The sequence below is a fragment of the Thermobia domestica genome, chromosome 16, assembly GCF_964235325.1.
Source record: "Thermobia domestica chromosome 16, izTheDome1.hap1.1, whole genome shotgun sequence".
Taxonomy (NCBI): Eukaryota; Metazoa; Arthropoda; class Insecta; order Zygentoma; family Lepismatidae; genus Thermobia; species Thermobia domestica.
This window is the reverse complement of record NC_137469.1, coordinates 47,028,253-47,046,962: the sequence shown is the minus strand read 5'-3', so window position 1 is coordinate 47,046,962 and position 18,710 is coordinate 47,028,253.

Here is an 18,710-nt window from a genome sequence, read left to right as displayed (position 1 = left end):
ACGATATCTAATCTTTCTGCGACATGAAGACATGATATTATGACTTACTTATGTCACGGAAAATCTTGCGTTTCGAAATCTATCGCAAATTTACCTCCAATCGCATTCTTTTTGTTGCATTGAGGCCACAAAGTCACAGCTTTTTCAAGTTTCCAGCACTGACGCCATGTCTGTTGTCTCATCTGACCCGCTTGGTGGGGGGGGGGGGAGGAAGTGGTCTGCTAAGAGCGGGACGTACTTCCTCGAGATTATACAGCAATATTTAGACGAGTTTGTGTATGTGGGTTACAACATTTTCTTCTCGCCAAAAAGACAGGTACAGAGAGAGATTGCGGCACATTCGCGAGCAGACTCCCGACTGAAGTAAGTGGTATTTTTTACGTATCAAAGGGGAGGGGAGCCCCAGATCAGCTATGACAAAATACGGATCTTCGTTAAGTAGGGTGGTTGCAGGTTTGGTTACTTAAAAAGAAAGTTTCAGATATGTTATTTTGCATGAAAACGCAATAAAAATTGCCTCAAAATTAATTAACGTTTCCCAAATGTCTATATCTCCTCTACTGCTTTTTTTTTTTTTTTTTTTTTTTTTTTTTTTTTATCTGATGACATTCTTTGAAACACCAGTCTTTATTTTGGGATTTACAGCAGACATGGGTTAAATCATGTCAAAATTAACTAGTTTATAGTTTTAAAAAATCTGTTGTTCATTCTCCGCCGGCCCTGAATAGGCTACATGCCCTTATTCCATTGAAAAACTTTTTCCGTCATGTGTAGATGGGGCTGTACAACGATGAATCATCGCATTCCTGAACATAAATTATAAAATACTTAGTAGTGAAATACAATTATCAAATTTCAATAATGTGTCTAGTTTGTGCACTGCACCTGCTTCACGAATTAAATCTTTATGGTCCATTATATCCATCGTTGTATAAAGCGTATAAGTACGTTCTAACTCTATCGTGTACCCAAGTATCATGTGAAAGAATTTTCTCGATTATGAAAATGATCAAACATCAGTTGCGTTCATCGCTTGGACAAGATTTGTTGGAAGACTTTATTCTTTTATACATAGAAAGATCATATACGTTTGATTACGACAAAGTGATTGACGGTCTTGTATCTAGCTCCAAAAAATTAAGTAGATATTTGAAATTGTGAATGTAACTGGGGCATAATGAAGATATTAATATTAGGATACATTTCTGGCATTCATATTAATATTATATTATATTAGGTTACAGTATGCAATTCAGTAGAAAATTTCAAGCAATTTGATATTAGAACTGATTTATGAGGAAAGAAACTTACATTATTTCTGTCAGTGCTTTAATTATTTAATGTTTCAAAGTCGACTTGAGATTAGTTTTTACTTATTGCACATGTATATATTTTGAGTTTTCTAAAACATGACACTCATTTGTTTAAATAAATGGTTTAAATTCATTACATAAAAAAACAATAGCTGAAAGCACCAATTCCGGTATTGTGTGTGTTTACAATAAAAAATGACAATGGCAATTACACACTGTATGACTTACTATTAAAATGTTCCTACTTCAGATTTTTTAAAATTAATGTTTCGCTTTTGTATGAATATATGGGATACTATTTATGGGTTCGAAGATGGACTTTTATATGTAATACATATGAAGAATGCCAAGTACATTTTTATACAGTGGGCCCTCATTTCAGTTTAGCAGGGTGGGCCCTATGGTTGCCAGTCCGCCCCTGCTTCTATACGAGACGCTAAAGTATGGGTGAATTGAAGGAATACTCTTTATGTCAAACAACAAAATTATTAAAGAGTTATTGATAAAAGGTCAACTAAATGAGCTCTTCAGGCAAAGAATACCTACGTATTAATATTCTATAAAAATTATAGTATTACTGATTACCTGTGGATAGAGATACAAAAAAGCCGGCTTTTTTGAATCGATGGTCTTTTTCACATAAAAAGCCGGCTTTTTTGAAAAAAAAAAAAACGAGAATTTTGGAAATTTTGGCTTTTTTCAACTTCATGATTTTTCTATCTAAATAGCTTTCTTATAGTATATTCTATACTTAGATAAGAATTCCATGACCTAAATGCCATATTTCGCTCTAAAATTCACCATCAAGATGGATGGATGGATGGACGTTTTACGAATTAAAGCTAACATGAAGAATGTAGTATTTGAGGGCAATTTTAGAGGCTATTTAACTTTATTTTAACTTTTGAGTTATCGATATTTTTTCTTCTCGATATCATTTCAGTTTGTCGTCTGTTTCATTTCTAAGAGCTTAGTACTCTAGCTTCTAACGCAGAAGTTAAACTTACGTTTTTCTATATATCCGTCAAAGCGTACGTTTTTCAATATATCCGTCTAACCGTACTTCCACATTTCTGTTATACTGTAGCTGTGCAACGATTTAGCAATATTTTTCCGGATACAACCTTGAATACTAATTTATACAAATAATCAGTAGCGGATTTAGAAACGTACTTTGGGACGGGTTTCTCTGATTGTTTCATTTTCTAAAATCTCCTAATTTTATTTGGGAGGAGCTTGAAGTTTATGAGAACAGGCATAACTAATACTGTATTTCGTTTCGTTTATATATTTAGCGATAATCTTCCGGATACAACCTTGAAGATCATTTTATACTGAGAATCAGTGGCGGATTTAGAAAAGTATTTTGGGAGGCTTTTTTTCTTACTAATGTTTAGTTTTTCTAAATATTCGTAATTTTTATTTGACGGGAGCTTAAAGTTTATGAGTAAAGGCATAACTAATAGATATTTCGTTTGTTTTAGACATTCCGTAATTTTGGGTAACAGGCTTCAGTCCGAAAGACCGCCCCCCCTAACCCTCGCAAAACCGTCACTGCTGGTAATTAGTAATAATAAGGATTTAAAAATAATAAGAAATGAAGTCAGCCAACTCACAGTACACGCACTATTTCTACTTCATAGATGGAATGAAGAAAAGTTTTGTCAGAATGGTCGAATGCTGAGTTGAATTCCGGACTTCTCGATAGAAGCGAAAAAGCTCCAATCAATCATGTTTGTTGTGCAGTTGTATTTATCTTAACTTAAATATATTCCGTAGTCCTTTTTTTGTGTGGGGTGGGGAGAGTTCCATAATGATATGAAGGATGTGAGCCAAGAACATGGTAACTAACAAATTTTCAATTGCTGAGTTACGCAGCATCAGATAGGCAGCAACGCATACCGCTTCGTTTAATCCCTCATGTATAGACTTATGTGAAAAATCAGCTTTCCGACTTTCAAAATGGATTGTGCAGCAGAAAATTTCTAATTTCTTAAAATAGTAAAATTATGGGTTAAAATGTTCTTATCTCACACCCTTCATGTTCAATCCATTTTGTTAAAAATACAGAAAACTTGAGGACTGAATAAACCGTGATGGTGCTTATATAAAACTGTAGAATTTCAAGAATATACAAAACCAAAAGCTCTAGGTGTGCAGCCTTTAACTGTATCATATAAATCTAAGTATTTTTCTTATGTTTTATTTTAATTTTATTTTGTTCCAAAAAGAGGGTATGGAATATTTTGAAGTAAAAATACTACATAGAATTTTGCTACTTATTTGAGTATTTTTTAAAAGAAGTATTTACTTTTAGGGTTGGCTGGTTTACACCAGCTGTTTTTCTTCTTTTTTTTAAATAAACAACTGGTTTAATCCGAAAAAAAATAAAAGGTACTAAAAATGCGAATTGTGTGAACTTCATGGTGACGTTTCCATACATCAAACCATCTGCATTAGTTTTATTTCCTTTTCACCTTTTAATCAAGGTGTCCCATGTTCAATTCTCGGCCGAACTACAACCCTTCTTTCATGCGTAAACAAAGTAGCGGTTCGGATGTCACTTTAAGCGAAAGTCTTCTCCTTGATAACCTCGGTATTACCTAAGGATGTTAAGCCTGAACATACGAAACGAAACTAAATTGTATATTTCTGCATGCCTGAATGCCTGTTGTTTTATAAAGAAGCCAAGGTTGCTTAAATATACTGATATAAATTGACAAAATTTATCGATTGCCTACGTAGCTTCCAACATTAGCTTGGATTGTACTTTCAGTGATATGTACGCACTAAATTTGTAATTTAATACCTCAGTTTTAGCGTACTGATTATGATACGTTGACCTTTAAATTTTACATGCAAAGCAATAACAGGATTTTTTCCGTTATTGTTTTACATTTAGAGTAATGACAGGATTTTCCCGATGGCTAGGGCGGGAGTTTCTCAATTTAAGAAATTTACTGACCGGACTTCTTTAAGCTTATGTGACCTCTTCCAGCATAACCCCGTTGTTGCATAATAACACCAAGGCGAAACAAACTTATTTCTGTCAATATGTAATATAAATACATAAAGCAAAATATCTAAACCCAAAAAAACCTGGTTTAAACCAAAAAAAGCCTAGTTTAAACTCCCCCCAAAAAACGGGATTTGGCATTTTCAAAAACAACCATGGCTCTTGCCAACCCTGCTTACTTTTGTAGGTAGGAGTTTAAAAAAATCTTATTATATACATTGGTTAATCCTTTGGAATTCATAATGTAAATATGTTGAGAAGTAAAACTGTTTGAAATATCTTTTCGAAATTCATGGTTTATTTTCGAGGTTTTATATTATCGGCATCAACCACTAATTAAATGACTTTTTGTGTTGTAGAGAAGCGAAACAAAATCTGATTTATCAATTTAAAGCAGAATTTTCAAAAAAAAAAAAAGCCTAAAATTTCACAAGCAAAAAAGCGAAGCAGAAAAAACCGAGTTTTTTTTTCAAAAAAGAAGGTTTTTTTCCGAGCCCTTGCATCTCTCCCTGTGGATAATAGTGCCATAGAATAAAGTATTTATGAAGATTTTTCAATACCAGCTACACTTAGTTCAATCGATGACCGTTGGAGGCAGCACGTGCAATCTAAACAAACATTATTGCCCACTTATTTATTTATGAGGGAGCATCCTGCAGATTAGCGTGGACAGCGTGGAGCTCACGAATGGCAAGCAAGAGATACAGCTCTCACTCGGGGCGATTTTTCAATGTGAAGCTACACTAAGCAGGAAAAGTATGACCAAACCTCGCACAGTGGAAGAATTGAAGGCGCAGATTAGAGGATATTTTGCCAATACCCCAATTGACTTCTTTCAGCAAAATATCAATTGTACCTGTACCGTTTGAGGAACCTGGTTAATAACACAGATGCCTATGTTGAGATATACTCTTTGGTTTCCTTATGTAATGAAGGAAACGTACATAATTCTGTCCTAAATAATAATTAACTTTCATAATATATAATAGTTTTTTAAATATCTGTTATTTCTCAGTCACCCTGTATGACAGAATAAAAGTTATTTCAAACATACAGTAATAGGATACGTAACTCTTTACCATTTGTAGAAATACAATATATATATATATATATATATATATATATATATATATATATATATATATATATATATTCGTTTAATACGAGTACAAATTCTGATGTTATACTTGCGAATCACATGTTTTATACTTCAACGATGTGTAGGGGAAACCATGTGCGCCACTCCGAATCAATTGTTTTATTTGTCTGTAGATAAATAGCACATCTTAAACGGCAAAAGTTAGTGAACATTTCAATTAAAAAAAAAAAACGATTAATTTGCCACATACATACCACATGAAGAAGTTTGGTTTATATAATGTGACATTTTCTTTATTGAATATTGCAGCCACAGGTGAAGGATTCCTACATCTTCCAGTGTTATTCGAGACTTAAGTGTGGTGATTGACTATTGTAACGTTCCTTGAGATGGGTTGGTACGTACTGATAATACTCAAGATTTTTGAATTTTCTCCCAAAACCGTTTCATTATTAAACTTCCCGTAATGTTAATAGGACAGAATCTCTCTACAATACTTGTCCGAAGACCAAATAATGTTCCTTTATACAGTGTTGAGTTAAGTAGTATGATATAAGAGATTTTCAGCGCCCAGAGTCGCCAAGAGAAATAAAAGGGTAAATTTCAGGGGACACTAACGACCAAGGGTTTGGTTTGAGTGTCTCTCATGGCTCAGTGCAGCGAAGAAGGATGAAAGAGGTTCTCAGGACCCGGAGCAGCCATGAGATATGGTAGATAGTTCTCACGGCCCAGTGTAGTCAAGAAAACAAGAAGATGATTTATCTAGGTAGACTGATAGCGTTCAGCGTGCTGCGGCTTTTTTTATACCAAAACTTTGTGTGTCCCCAAACTTCTTCGTGGGTGGCGCTGTTGTACTCCTCCTTCGGATCACTTGTTTCGTGTAGTACTTAATGTTGTTGCTTAATGTTGTTAACCTATCCTCTTCATGTTTTTGTTTATCTTCAGCACGTGGGTCATCGGCCCGTGGAGACGATATTTACAATATATTATTGGGACTCTTAGTTGATGGTAGGAAAACAACATTTAGCTATTATCGTTTCCACTCTAATGCGATCAACGTCAAAAATGAGTGTGATTATTTCTGCCATTTTAGGTTTCAGTGCAGAATTAAGAAGATGGTACTGCTCTGAGAATGCTAAATCGATTCTAGGGAAACAGTTTCTCCCTTTCTGGTATCGTTCCTTGCAATACGAAAGTCAATACAGAAATCTTAATTCTAGTGGATGTCTATCACTTCTTTCGTCATTAAATTTAATGCACCAATATCAACAGTTTCGAACAAGAGTAATAATTCATATTGATAATAAAAAGATGTCAATGTGCCAGTCTATTTCTTATTTTAAACATAATACTTTGTAGTGTACCAAATCCAACAAAGTCTAGTTTAGATAAAGAGTTAAAAAAATATTTGAGTTTTACGTCCCACGGTTATGCCGGTTAGGCTAAAGGAGACGGTGATGATGAGAGATGAGTGAAACAAAGAAAGTGGGAGGAAACGGGAGGACCCCAAGAAAGCCCACGAGCACGGTGTTTGTCCACCACAAAGTTCACTTGGCGGGAGCTGGGATCGAACTCGGGACCCCAAGCAACATAGGTGAACGCTCTACCACTGAGCCACCGCGCCCCCACGATAAAGAGTTAAGGATGAATATGAATTTATTCATGGAACACTTAATTTATTGCAGAATACCACTTCTCTCTATCAGTTAAAGATTTTGCTGTATAATAATCAAATACCGGAAATGGTTGATTTCTACCGCTTCCTTTTTGAATATAATTTCCGTCAATGGAGTCCATTCCTAACTTACGATCACCTGCATCCTGGCCAAAAATGAATTATCTTCCACCAGGTAATCCGTAAGACGTTTTTTTCACTCCCGGATGGATACACACACGCGCTGAGAGACAGGGTAAATTCATATGAAGTCGTTTTAGGAAACCAAACTCTTTAAAAATGCATCATACATCTGAAGAACTTGACCCATTAACGTAGACCTAATAATCTCCAGGAATTAAATTCTTTGACTGCTCGAGAATGCTCAACTACCGAACCAATTTTATAGATGGCTCTGAAGTTTCCACCACCAACAAATCGCATAGCAAAACCTCAAACTAACAATCTTAAGTATCTATAGTTTGAAATATTTATTTTCTACCATTTTGTTAACAACGATATACACTTAAATTTAACGAACATTGCTGTAGGCAGTGATGCCAATTCCTTCAGAGCCGTTTTCCCTTCACAAGCTTTAGAATTTCCCTTTTCCGGACAAAATTTCCCTTCATCCAAACCATTTATACTGTATTTAGTAAACGTATTTTTAATCATTTTCGCTTCCACCTACTCACCCCAATCTTATAACTACATACAAGCAGATACCTAACAGCCTTCCTTTGAGCTTGACTTGTTGTTTAGGTATCTAAATCGTCGCGATAGAGGAGGGGAAAAGATATGGAAAAATGTAGGTTAGGACCTAGGTTAAAGGTGCAATCTCTGCATTTGCCGGGTGTGACTGAGGAAAAATCCTATAAATACCTCGGTCAGGACGGACAACCTAAATAAATCATAATCCTAGATATCATTATAGATTTTAATATTAATGTAACCTAAGATACAAAGAAAATATTAAATATATATTTGGTATGTACTTACCTAAGAACAGCATTCCCATATTTACTGAAACGAATACGAACAGTTACAAAGAAAACTCTAGCTGCTACTGTCTTTCGCTGTACACGAGGAATGTTCGTAAGCACAATACAAACTAAATCAAAGTTTAGAGATGCGGAATTCTTAAGAATTTATAATTCTGTGCGCACAGTCACCAGAAAATATGTAAACTTACACACACACACACACACACACACACACACACACACACTATTGACCCAGTATTCGCCCATATATACATATTTACATTCACGACACGTCCCGAACACGTATCCAAACCAAACTGTTATAATAGTTGGAATGATAATTTAATTGATAATATTTCATCTTATTGTATTGCATTTAATTCAACAATTGGAAGATTAATTTTGATAAATGATTTTAAATAAGCATTGTTGTAATGTTACGAATTTAACTGAATATGTTGATCGATGTGTAATGTTGATAAATATTAACGAATGCAAAGCAAGATAACTTCTGAGAATTTATCTGAAATATGTGCAACGGATTATGTTTGGAACGAATAGGATGTTGAATTTATACTGAATTTTAATGAGATTAATCAGATACGAAAATACATTCAATCTATAAATGACTGAAGAGAGGTTCAAATTTCCCTGCAATATTGAGATATTACAAGGAATTTCCCTTTTCTCCAAAATTTACTCAAAATTTCCCTGCGCCAAGGGAAATTTCCCTTCAATTGGCATCACTGGCTGTAGGTCTGATAAAAAGAAAACCTTATTGTATTGCTTGTAATAGTCTAATATTGAATAGACAGAAGTTGAAAGTATAAATAGATAATGACAAATTATATTTTTAGAAACCCAAAACTTGTAGTTTGTATTCTTAAGAGAAAGTTTTCTTCAAAAGCCATAGTAAAGCCTTAGAAATAAGCATTGATTGTTATACAGGAAAGATATAGCAAATATTAAAGGAAATGAAATATCCTTTTCTGGTGATTATATTTCAACATACGAAGTTAAAATTTCATGTATGTATATATATAGAACTAAAAGAACTACCGTCTACAGAAAGCAAAATTTTGTTTATTATAAATTTTCTTTACTACATTCGAAAGGACGTTTTACAGTATGTATCTCAAATGTTATCGAAAGCGTAAACCTACTCCATCTCTTGAACCTAATTATTACCAAAATAACCGTTAAAGTTTATAGACACAAATGGACGACGTGAATATTCGAAAGTCACGAAATTGGTCTATGTACTCGTCATTTCAGTCTTCGGGGAGGCGGGAAAAAGCCACCCGCCCAGTTCGAAAAACGTATGACATTTTATAATTTTGCCTGACAAGAATAGCAGTGCTGATTTTGGCTGAGGGTGCTAGTGTTGTGAGTGTTGTGTCTACTGCAATTATTGGCCGAGCGTGGTGGACAGGAGAGCGTACACTCTCACAGTTTCTGTATATCCGACGGTTTTTCGTGGTTGCAGCTTCGATACCATATTTTACGGACTATAAGACTTTTTAAAGCATTTTTAAATACCGTAATTATTTTTTTTTTTTTTACCATTTTTATTATTAGATTGCACGTTTGGTTGGGAATGATGTTTCGCGCTGCTTTCGCAAGCGATGAAGTGGGTTGGCGCTGTCATCGGTTTCCGAGCGTAACGTCATGGGTTGTCGACTAACAGATCAACTGGTTAGTTCCGTCGTCGCATGTTAGAGGGGCTACTGTTAGCATGGTTTCCAGTGTTTCGCAGAGTTTACGATCTGTATATTCTATATTATATTCGGCGTAAGCTCTAAACTGCGATAAACAAAGCCAGGTGAAACTAAATCTCGCTGATTTGCTGTTGTCCTACCGACGCTTGTACTCCTCCGCAAAATAGTTCATGTGATTGCATTATTACTTTTACTATGAAGCTTCATATAAAACTGCTATATTATTATAAATGACAAAAATATAATACGGATTATCTAATAATACTGCAATCGAGTGTGGCTAACGAAACAATAGAAATAAACACTAAGCATGCGCAGTAATTATGGCGCCAACTCAACTGTGGACGGGTGTTCTGCTTTTAAAGTCTGCAAGATGACTGGCATGACTCCGATACTCCTTGATCTTCTTATCACCACACACCCCAAAACACAACCCCCACCAATTCACTTCTTTGATTACACTCATGCGAACTGGGCTAATTTTCAAAACGATCTCACAACCTCATTGCAAAATCTACAGGAGCCCACTAGTGAAGAAGAACTATATAACCTTGTGGACCAAATCACAACATCCCTTGACACAGCCACCCAAACCAACATCCCTCTTCGTACACGTCATCCGCACAAACCTCCAATACCTCCACAATATCAGTCTATCGTTGCAGCTTCTAGACGCTCTTTCCGTGACTTCCAACGTACACGTAATCCTATATCATTAGACCATCATCGTCGCTGGAATCGCATGCTCCACAATTACTTAGATGTCTACAAACGAAAACGTTGGATCTCAGCCTGCAACACTCTATCCACTACCTCGCACCCTACCAAATTCTGGCAAAAATTTCATCAGTTAACTGGCAAAAACCGCCATACTTCATACCCTATCATCTCCCATAACAACCCTCTTCAAACCGATACTGACAAAGCAAATGCTTTTGCCTCTTTCTTTCAAGACATTTTTACCCCAACCGTACAACCACTTCATCCAAATCTCACCCGCCGAGTGGAACATCTCGCAAACCCGCACGCTCCTCACCTCCAACCCAATCTTCACCACCAACTTACCGCTTCTCCTCTTAACGATCTCATAACTCCTGAAGATATCTCCTCCGCCATCCGACCAAAACGAAACACGGCCCCCGGCTTTGATCACATTACCTATAAACTCATCAAATCATCTGCTCCCATCCTCTTTTCACTTCTCGCAATCATCTACAACTTCATTCTTCGCACCGGATTTTACCCTCCCCAATGGAAAATCTTTAAAACTCTTTTTTTCATCAAACCAAACAAACCTCCTACTGCACTCTCATCATACCGACCAATCCAACTAACATCAGTCCTAAGCAAAATCTTTGAACGCATTCTAGTCAGTCGTCTTCATACTCATCTTTCCGACCATAATCTCATACCTCTACATCAAGCCGGCTTTCGACCACATATTAGTATTTCTGACCAGCTTCTCCGCCTCACCACTGCTATAACAAATCATTATAATACCTCAAAACCATCTTGTCTGTTACTGTTTGATCTGGAGAAGGCTTTTGACAAAGTTTGGCATGCCGGCCTCATCGCAAAACTTCACTCTTTCAATCTTCCTATCTCATACATCCGATGTATACTTTCTTTCCTTTCCAATCGTATGACTTATATTAATATCAACCAATCCCTTTCCTATCCGATCTTTCTTCACTGTGGCGTCCCTCAGGGATCTGTCCTTTCACCTCTTCTATATATTTTATATGTCGCCGACATGCCCCCTCTCCCACCAAATGTCTCAGTATACCAATATGCAGATGATACCGCTTTTCTTGCCACATCTAATACTGTTCAAAACATAAATAAAACACTTCAGCAGGCAATTGACGCCTTTACCTCCTGGTGTTCCAAATGGCGCCTCACCATCAATTCTCTCAAAACACAAGCTCTTATTTTTCTCCCACCTCGCTGCCGCTCACGCATCCATCGCAATCCTTCACTTCTTCACCTTAATGTAAACGGCACTTTCATCCGCCCAACATCACAAGTTACCTAACTTGGGATCATTTTTGATTCTAAACTCAGTTGGAAACCCCACCTACAAAAGATACGATCACAGGCAACGAACCGCTTAAACCTCCTCCGACGGCTAGTGGGCACAACCTGGGGCTTACATACCGAAACAGTCATTACGACCTATAAAGTATTCCTGCGACCTGCTCTCACACATGGCTATATCTGCTGGATTTCTGCCCCTGATGAACTATATAATAGACTCGCCATCTCCGAAAGACATGCTCTCCGACTTGCTTATCGTATCAAACTACCAGCACCGACTGCCGACCTCTATCGCCGAATCAACTTTCCAACAATACTTCCACACTTAGAAGCACTTCGCACTAAATATATTATAAAAGTTATTGCAGAAGGAAATCCGATATTCCTTGACACCTTTCAACAGGATATCATACATGATACGCCCCCACGTCACCAAGCCACTCCTCTCCAACATCTTCTCACTTTATACCATAACACTCTAGACGACGATGACCCTCAAAAGGCCGACTTTGCCATCTATCATCCACCTCATCTTAGTCCATGCATTTATCCATCTCTGCACTAGTGTTCCATCAACGTTGCTAGCAGCGGGCTTCATCTGTCTTCATCAGCCCTGTGACGCCCCAGGGCAGAAGATAACCATTCACTCGTCCATACTAACATTACCCTCGTGTTTGTGACGTCTACCTGCACTTCACCTCATCTCTCATAAAAAAAAGATGCCCAAGAATAAGAATGAAATAAAATAAAATAATGCTCCAAACCCTCAATGCCCCCTATAAATAAAGCAAATTCCCCATATTTATAATCCTCGTCCCGAAGAAAGGGCGTAACCCTTTGACCGGCTTAACCCAAAAAAAAAAAACTGGCATGAATCCCAGTTCCGCGAGTGTTGTGGTGAAACACCAACAAGGCAAACCGTTACTCACTAAGCAACAATTGTTTACGAGCGAAATTCAAATCCTTTTTTTTTTTTCTTTTCTGCTGCTGCTGTAAGTATCTGGACAACACGAGACAGTATTGTCAAAATGCACGTGCATAATTTGCTCCTCCCCGTGGGGAGTGGGAGAGATACATCACTAGCCAATCGTATTTGTGACAAGCGGAAGGATACGAATATTTTGTTTATCGGAGTTTAGAGCTTACGCTGAATGATGTATAGTCTGTGGGTCTGGGTTTGTGAGACAGTGTTAGCAACCTTGTGAATTCCAGCAACTCATGTTTGTCGCATCGGTGCACTGCTGCTGCCAGTTCAATCCAATGTTGCCAGAAAGAGATAGATTTCGCGCGGCATCGAATATATGGCAATTTTAAGACTGGCAGGAATTTTAAATCAAACACTGGACATTTTAATATTAATTTCGAGTATAAGACGCACCTGAATTTTGGAGGCAATCTTTCGAAGAAAATAGTGCTTCTTATGGTCCGTAAAATACTGTATTATAAATATTCGGATCTGTTTGTGCTTAATAAAGAATACCATAAGTTATATAGTTGCTGTTGAATGTAGGAGTGCTTCATCATTCTTGTATAATGAAGACAATTTTTGAGTAGTACTATATGCATGGAAATTACAAATTCAAGGACAAAACAGCACAATTGACAATTGAATGAACTTCTACCGCGCATCGTACAAAAAATCATTATTTTTTTCGATTTCATTATAAAACAGGAGCAACCTGTAGATGGCAGGATTGACGACGTCAATGACTAAGACCCTTCGCACACTACGCCACTTAATGTGTCGAAGATGCGCTACAGGCTGTGTCTTCGCGTCGCTGATATTCGACACATACCCGCGACGTCACAGACACAACTTCACATGTCACGGGAGTGTGACACTTTATTAGCCATCTCTCAAATGGTGCCTGAAATATGCTTATCTTACAATTAGATATGCTAATACTTACATATAATGTTATATGTGAACTACACCATTGTACTTCCTTTACTACCTACATGCAGCGGCGAATTTAAAGATTTTCAGGCATCAGGCCAGGTTTTCTATGCGACCCCTCTTTTTCTGTGTATTTGAATAAATATTAAGTAATTCATTATTTACTTGATCTCAGATTAGTAATATAACATTTAAAATGAAACAAGTAGATTACTAAAAATTGAGCTCAAATAAAATTTTACTGATTTATTCATCACAGTACGAATAGAATTCTAATTATGTTTTCCATCTTGAACGGCAAAGTGCAAGAACATCCATGTAGCATGGAGTTTGCGGTTCCCCTTGAGCCACAAAGTTCGGAGCCCAGTCAGTATATTGCTAAATCAACCACCCACTACATGAGGTATTACCTTCATACCTCGCGCCCTCTCTATATAAATTTCATTATGGAGTGCCACGATGCTTCAGCAATATGCCTAAGAGATTGTAAAACATTATTTTTCATACTTTCTTACAATATACCGGTACATATTAAATACACAGAATATATAAAAAGTAAAGAAATGTTACAAAATTACGTATCAGTCTGGGGGATCACAGTTCATGAATGTGTAAAATATATTTGGGAATATCTGGTCATTTATGCTAGTTTTTTAGTCTAATTTGAAATAGTAAAGTGAAACGATGAACAATGTAGTTGCAATTTTCACCAACTTTCATTGACTTGGTATCGAATTTTGGAAAATGTAAGATTAAAATGGCAACATGCAATGTACTTACATGCAGATACGATTCTTGTCTTTCGATGGCATACCCATGAATCCACTTTGGAATGCACAACACACTTTTCCCCATGCTTTTGTCTTTTCAATTCTGTTGCTATTTCTGCAATGAAAGTGTCTGTCTCGAAGGCTTCCATTGAGCTCACCTTTCAGATTATTATTATTACGTAACGGTACTTATAATATTGTATTAGTACGTCCGTCCGTTACTCGCACGATATCTCCTGGACAAATGCCAAATTTTTATATTCTGTTTTTGCAATAGATATTGAGCGATTATGGTATCTCGTCCGAGTTCGTTAATGGACACTATTAATCAACCGGACGCGATCAAAATCCAGTACTACTGCCGGTTTCAGTATTAATCTATATAGAGAAAAATCGATAAGAGAGCAAGTTCGATTTCCTTGGAATCGACTTAGTGTTCTAAGAATAGTTCACAGCTTCTCTTTTAACATTTTATGCAAATCGGTAGTAGCAGAAATCAACCATTTCCGGTTTCAGTGTTGAGCGCCATAGAATAAAAACGATAATAGATAGCGAAAAGTGTTTTTGTAATCAATTTAGCATTTTAAATATATGTACTATCTCCTCTCTTAACCCTCTATTTAAACCAGAAATGGCATAAATCAACTACTTCCGGTTTAAACGTTGATTACTATAAGGTAAAAACGGTAATAGGTAGAGAATAGCGGTTTTCTGTAATCAATTGTGTCCCAAGAATAATATTCCATCTCGACTCTAATCTGTTAACTAAAACCAAACGTGGTACACATCTACCATTTTTGGTTTCCATACTAATTTGAAAAAAATATTGGCGCGTTTCTCTTTATTGTCTTTACCAGAATTATGTATTATTATTATTATTATTATTATTATTATTATTATTATTATTATTATTATTATTATTATTATTATTATTATTATTATTATTATTATTATTAAGGAAAGAAGTAAAGGACGGAAATATGTTGTTGACAAAACCAAACATATATTGATGGGATTCTTTGTGGCTAAGTGCTTAGAACTTTGCTGCCCTTGTAGGAGTCGGGTTCGATTTCCGGTGGCAGGTACTGTGGTTTGTAGAGCTACGTCCCATGTAGCCTAGCAGCGTAGGTGTTGAAATGAAGTTGAACTCTAAGTATTAAAAATATATAAACAGAAATATTGGTAAGTGGAAGAGTATTACCTGCGTCTAACAAAAGAATATAAATTGAGAAATTAATTACAAAGTTTATGTTGACTTTGGAGCTGCAATACCTAAAAAAATGTATGGAAATATTATGCATAGGTATATATAGACCTAATTACGGGATTGCTCTCATACAAATCCTCCTCTAAGGCAAATCTCTTGGCAGAAAGGGAGCTGTCCTGTGATCCTCAGGAACCTCATTCAAGCTGATTCAGGCCAACTGTCATCCGGGGAACCTAACATATTCCCCTTCATGTAGGCATCTTCGTAACCCAGGGAGTTCACTCAATTAAAATAATTTAGTTCTAAATATCTAAAAATTGTCCCAGAAGTCGGAACAATCTGGCTTAATTCCCTTTTAAAATGACAATAAATAAATTGTATCTAGCTAAAATAAAAATCGAGCATCCCCCATAATTGAAGATTGCGACATTCTCTAACAGGAGCAGCCAACCTTTAAGAATCCATCCAAAAACTAAGTAATTCTACTTTATTTAGATTTCGAATAGTCATCCGCCACTGATCGATCTATCAGTAGAAACCGTAACTTTGTCTCCCAGACTCAGACAGATGACAAAGGAAATTTAGCAATAATTGGTACTTTGTCCAAGTAATATATATATTTTAAATTATGTTTCATTTTGTCGTTGAATTCTGTTTTGATTTAGGTATATTATCTTTGTTCCTTCTGTCTGTTTGCTGGGACTAGAGATGATCGTGTGAATTGGGATCATGATTGAGAGTTGTGTGTAAATGCCAGAAAGACAGCGAGATACGATGCTCTCAAGAGGGGGTGGAGTGGATGCCCTTATAAAGGCACCGAACAGAAGCCAAACAACACGGCTATAATGAAAAGAAAGAACATCTCTGTTCATGTCCTTCTTTTGTCAAAACAAGGTAATAAAAGTAGAGCTGAAACCCCCTAGAAGGAATCAAGGGCACTCAAAAATTTTCGTAAAATCTGCACAGTCCAATTGCGAAACAGTGCAAACGTCAGTGTTGTTTTTTCTAGTGTGCACGCGTTTTTAATTGTCTTGTACGAGATGGAAGACATTCATATTAATAGATTAGTACAAGCAAGAGTAAATACAGAAGATCTAATTTAGGATGCACAGACATTCTTTCTCTCCCTCTACGTTTCTTCTTTTTCAACAGCAAAATAAGAAGTGCTTGCTTACTATTAACAGCTATTTTTCAAAGTGGAATAACTTGAGATGGTGGAAATGTTTCTACGAACCATATGAACCGGATAGTCGCCGAATGAACACTGAAATCTCAAACCATGAATGGCTATATGTGTGTTTCTGCGTGTTCCATGTATTTCTATGTGTCCTGGCAACACCATTCACAACTTGGGCAATAAAAGGGGGAGAACAGAAAAGAACAAGATGCCTCGGTATCTGCTGTCGGTTGCCTGTCTTTTCACAAGCAGTGACGCAACTAAGTCACGTCACTCAGTGACTGCATATGAAGCGAGCCTTAGGACCACCGACTCCTTTGACTCTCTTGGGTTGAACGAAACTTAATAACCACATGTTCTGTGTACCGACTAAACATAATGAAGCACATTTAGATGCACTGGATATATTGGTTCTACATGTATATTTAACTATATTATAGTATGTACTAAATAAAAAATACATTAGCAGTACTCTCTACGATCCTCAAACATCGTAGACACACGGTACTTCGCTGAGACTTTGTGCTGCCGTAATGGAGACAAATAGTATACGTATAACAGAAAAAGTATGAAGGACGAGTAAATTGAAGAAAATGTGGTGAAATCTCATGTTGCCAGAATGAAAGAAAATAAGAATGCTTTCAAAGTTTTCACTGGAAATCCAATCAGAAAACGACCATTAAGAAGATCTAGGAGCAGATAGGAAGACAGTATTAAAATGAATTTCGAAGAAATAGAAATATACAGTGAAAACTGAATCCATTTGGGTAAGGACAGAAAAAATGGAGAGCTTGTGTGAACGTGCATTGAACCTCTGGGTTGTAACGGTTATAGATTTAAATCTCTATTTCGTAGTCTTTACTGTTTTCGAGATTCTCGATAATTGGAAATAGTTTCCTACTCTATAGTTTTTTTTTTTTTTTATATAGCTAGTGTTGGGAGGAAGTTGTGAATGTCTTGACGCTGAGGGGTTAACCATCAGCTCCAACGGCGTTTTATGGAATTACTTGTCCCTCCTTTAAAACCACGAGGTCGGACTGGACATAATTGTTTCGAAATGGGATAGGTGCAATATCACCTAAATTAGAAGTCAAATAATAAGTCAGAGGAGATTTGTTCTCAAGTTCGATATTTGATAGTGGAATAGAAAGTTTATTACGTAAGAAGTTTTACACGGAAATCCTACTTCGTCTAATTCATTGTTTGAGAGTTAACGGTCATATTATGGATATATATATATATATATATATATATATATATATATATATATATATATATATATATATATATATATTGTGAAATGTGTTTGGCTAAAGATATCGATTCTATTCCATTACCTTTGCCCATTTTGATTGTATTTCAAGAAGTGTAGTCAGCTGCTTAATGAAGTTTAATAAGTGATATGTTCATGGAAGATATCCTATTATGCTATACATGTTGTATTGGTAAGTCCTTTTGTGATTTTTATAATTGATGTCAATATTTTCACTTATATGTTTGAAAATTATTGTAAGGATATCACTTTTGCATTGGTATGGAGAACATCGTGTTCCATTCAGAAGTACCTTGTTTGGCTTTTGTATTCAGCTCTATTTTGCAGTTTATAAAGAATAATTTGGAAATCATCTTTTCTTTTTCATGTATTTAAGTATATTTAGACTTTGTTCATTACTAGTGCTCGGAAGTTGAAGACCTAAAACTTGCCTAGAAAGGACCTATAAAAAGACCTAAAGATACCTAAAAATATGACCTAAAAACTGAAAAAAAAGGAGACCCAATTGAATTAGAATTACATATTTAATGAATATAACGTTCAAGAAATACAGGCTTCTGGTAGGT